The following is a 4,839-nucleotide window of genomic DNA, read 5'->3' as shown; positions in this document are numbered from 1 at the left end:
CTACTGGTGTGACTACTGAAAAAGTAATCAGAACTGCGCGAATAAAAAAAAAAATAATTTAACGTTTGATTTAATGTTTGCCCCAAAAATGTCACGTCCGTGAAGATGTTTGAATGAGAGGCAATTGCGCTCAACAGTAAACTCACGAAATAGTTTTGAATATGATCGGCCAAAGGGAATTAACTGTTAATGACTATCATATATCTGACTGCTGGCATAGGTCGAGAGAAGGATGAATCGTTTCTTATACCCTTCCGGGCGACCCGTAGGGCGGAAGGTGTGGGCACCCGGTTGCATAGAAGCGCCTCCGTAGTACGGATCGTATATAGCTTTTAAGAATAACTTTCTAGATATATAACTCTATGTTAAATAAATGTAAAAAAAAAAAAGAAATGAAAACACACTTCCCAGGTGGTACAAGTCGCCACCAGATTCAAAGGCTTCAGCCGCATCCATCCATCCATCCATCGTGAATACCTCGGTGGAAGAACTTAGAAGAGAAAGCTGTCTTCACAGCACCGCCTCGTCACCTCATAAAAAAAAAAAAGAAAAAAAAAATCAAGTTTTGCGCATTGTTCGTACGCCGCGGGAAGTAGTTCTCACAAGATTTGGTTGTCGGAGGAAGAAGTGATGCTTTTGGCGTTTGAAACGTGTGCGTCTTGATAAGATAACATATACCTAATCTAAAATGCACCTACATTTATCTTAATCCTTCACATAAAGGGGGAAATTAGTATTGATCACCCGAATATCCGCATTTTTTTTTTTTTTTTTTTTAGATAAAAACGAATATGTAGCATATCGAAAATTCGCTCGCCTTTCTGGCAAACGCCGGGAGATGCGCAATAGACCCCTTTCGAAATACTGCCCTCTGTCGACAGCTGGTGTAATCTCTGCGAAATCGCGGACAAAAACCACAACGTCACGGCACACCTTATGCGTTTGGTTGCATTCGAAGGCGAAAACACGCTCGCAGAAGAAGGGGATGAGCACGTTGCTCATCCCCTAGATGAGCACGCAGTGACGTTGCACTTTTGACGTGGTTTGATTGGCTCGTTGGCTCCTAACGTTGGCCGCGCTCCGACGTTCGCTATCTTACGAAGTGACTCGCATGTTCCACACCGTCAATTGTTCCACCATTTGTGAAGTGGTTCCGACCTGCTAATAATCGGCCTTGCTTTGTATTGGCGACTCCAGCGAAATCGACGGCACTTAGCGGCTAGAACAGACATCTGTGGCGGCAGCTGGTTTACTCGCCAGCTTTTTCGAGCGAATCAAGTTTTCATAGCGCCTGACGGTCTAAAGACGAAACCGTGAAAGTAGGTTTAAAGCCACGTGGTTAAAATCGCGAACACTCTATTTCACAACTCGTGTATAGCTCTATGGCGTTTTCGAATGCATAGGCGCGAGAGCGCCGTTCTGCTAAAGGCTTTGTTTCGGCCATTACTCCCGCAAGGAAAGCATTTGTTAAAACCCCGCCATCCCGTTGACGTGCCTCCCACGACGCTGCACGTAACTCTTGAGGAGGATGATCGATGGCTGGTGTGGGCAAAATACCTAAATTTATCGAGACAAAAATACAAAATACGAAACTTAGTCAAACATGTTTCAACTGCAAATGGTATTACGCTCACAATAAAAATATTTAAATACAAATTAAGAATGCAACAATAGATATTTGATAATCTTCAAATGCTTTTCCAAATACATTCGGTTCTCATAGTATGACATATTAAACTGAAAGTTAACCCCCAAGTGAAGGAAGCAAAAAATCCTGTGTCCAAATAAAGAACGCAGTTTACATGTTACGACAATGAGGTATTTAAACAAACAAAAAATGATCATCATTAAGGGCTTCAAGGCGCAAAATGCAACTTAGGCCAAAGTCTTATACAGAAAATATCACCTTTCGAAATAAAACGCGTTTGGCGTAAGTGGGCACGGCAGCTCTGTCAAGAACATGCGGCTAAACCCGCTTCTATTCTTCATGCAGTTTGTGCTGCTGCGGCCGAAGTCTTTTTCCGGCCCGGTGGTTTCTGCTGATTCGGTGGCTGCTCCGATCTTCGCACCGTCATCATCCAACGCCGTCCCACATCTACACCTGGTGGTCATCGCACCCAGTGCACCGACGTCATCAACATCGACGGAACCAGCAGCTATAAAGCTGAAGACGGACCAACGACCTACCAGTGGGCACAGCAGCTCTGTCAAGAACATGCGGCTAAACCCGCTTCTATTTATGCAGGTTGGTTGCTGGTACTCCTTGTACAAAAGCGACGAACTTTGTTTAGTTGTGCTGCCGTGCCCCACAACTGTTTTCTCGTGTTTTGTTAATATCGTTGCGCTACTCTTGCAATTAAGCGGTGACACTGAAAGTAATCCAGGTCCTACAGTTGAAGAAATGTCTCAAGTTTTGGAAAACCAGTCCCAAATGGCCAAGGAACTTGCATCTATAAATGAAAATCAAAAACGAGCGTAAGAAAAATTCACGGAAATTAACCAGAAGTTAGGGAGCTTCGAAGCTAAGCTGTCTGCCTTAGAAGCGACAGTAAACATTTTTCTGACAATGAAGAACGGATCATATCAATGGAAAGTGTAATGGCTGATTTGGTAGACAAGATTGACGACCTCGAAAATAGGAGTCGCCGAAATAATCTTGTAATCTATGGCGTGCCTGAGACCGATGACGAGACAGCTGAATCACTTCAAGGCACCGTAGTGAATCGACTGTTTTGTGATACGCTTGGTTTACCAGCTGTAACCACAGAGAGAGTGCACCGCCTCGGGCGTCGAACTGATGGTAAAACTAGACCAGTCGTGGTGAAGTCTTTAAAATTTTCAGAGAAGATGTCAGTTTTGAGAAACTGCCCGAAACTGAAGGGATCGACGACCTCTATTTCAGAAGACTTTTCTTCACGTGTTCGAAATATTCGCAAACAGCTCTGGGACAGCGCTATCGAAAATCGCAAGAAAGATGATAAAGTTACTCTAATCTACAACAAGCTAAAAATAAATAATACACTCTACATCTGGGACGCCGAAAAACAGACGCGAATAGCACTGAGTCTGCCAAAACCCTCGCGACAAATATGACAGTCCAGACGCAAGGCCACTGATTCGATTAGATTCTTAAATTTGAATGCGAGGAGCATAATGAATAAAGTTGTTGATATAGAACACGTGTTACTAACGCGCAAACCGCACATCACAGTCATCACAGAAACCTGGTTACATGAAGAAGTATCTGATTCTGAGGTTATCCCCCCAGACTATGAATTAGTACGAAAAGACAGACACACGCGTGGTGGGGGCGTAGCCGTTATTCTTACAAAAAATTTGCACTATAACCGAATGCCAGATATTGATGGCGTAAAAAAATTTATGGGTTCGTGTGAACATTTTTTTTACATCCCTTAACATCGGTGCTTTCTATAGACCACTTAGCAGCGGAAATGTTTTCGAAAAAATAAAAGACTATCTTTCAGAGAATGTACACGCGAACTCCAGAGTTATTTTTGCTGGCGATTTTAATCTACCTGACATTGACTGGGAGAACAGTTGGTCTTCGTGCCAGATATCGCAAGCACTATTAGAGCTATCTTTTTGTCATAATCTAAATCAAATTGTACGCTCCCCCACAAGACTTTTTGAAGAAAAAGGCTCGATACTGGATTTGATATTTCTTTCCCAGAACTTGCTTGAACGAATACAGTGCATTGAAGTAGTGGAAGGCATTTCAGACCATCAGATGGTATTACTTACTTTGTCTTTAATGAATGAAACACGCAACACAGAAAGACGTAACGAATACTTAGACTTCTCTAAAGCTGATGACGTTGCTATTATTGACTCGTTAGCTTTCTGTTTTAGCGATTTTCTTAGTGCTTACGAAGTGCCTGAGTACGATGTTGCGGATTCCAGAACGCGATTTCCACCCCCGCTGTCGTCCTCCGAAGCACGCGCCGGGGAAACCCGAGCCGACATCTCCAGCAGCCCGAGCGCGGCGATGGGGGCTGGGGTGAGGGCAAGACGGGAGAAGGAAAGCGCCGGACGCGCGTGAGTCGAACAAAGGGACTCGAACGGACCAGATCGCGACGACGCCGACTTCAACAATGACTGTATTTCTGTAATCGAGTTGGTATAATATAGTTATTTTTGCTTAATCGGGAATTCCTTTAATTAGTATATATATATAGAACCGCGCTCAGCTTCTGCCACAGAAATCTATGGTGCCGAAACCCGGGAATGAACATCAAACGAGGTGAGCGGATTTGATCTTTGTGACCGCCTCACTGGAACGCTGTGAAAGAGCTGGGTGCGCGTTCGTGAACGACAAACGATGGAGCGGCTTAAAGGAAAACGTGAAGTCAAACGGGAGCAAACCACAAGGCTAATCAGCGAGGCGTCGGCGGGACTGGAGACAGCGGATCTGGCCACGGTGACTGCCTGGCGAGAACGAATCAGCGCATGCAACCAGTCGCTTCAGTCTCTAAATGCGGAGATCGAGGACCAAGTGCCACTAGAGGAGCTCGTCGCGGAATACACGACTGTATCCGAATACGACGACGATGCTACCAGAGTTCTAGCGCTGCTGGGCTGCAAGATTGCATCGCTACGACAAAAGGAACTGCCAACGCCGGTGCCCTTGAACGAGACCAGATCGGCGACAGCTTCAGTACCTCCTCCCAACAGGACAAGCGGAGTGAAGCTCCCGAAGTTGCGACTCCTGACATTCAACGGAGATGTCAGCGGTTGGCAGAGTTTTTGGGAACAATTCAGTGGTGCTTTTCACAACAACGACACCATCACACGATCGGAAAAGTTCCACTACCTTCGCAC

Source organism: Ixodes scapularis, unplaced genomic scaffold (genome assembly GCF_016920785.2).
Source record: "Ixodes scapularis isolate PalLabHiFi unplaced genomic scaffold, ASM1692078v2 PGA_scaffold9__187_contigs__length_104089568, whole genome shotgun sequence".
In the NCBI taxonomy this organism is placed as follows: domain Eukaryota; kingdom Metazoa; phylum Arthropoda; class Arachnida; order Ixodida; family Ixodidae; genus Ixodes; species Ixodes scapularis.
This window is presented reverse-complemented; position numbering follows the sequence as displayed.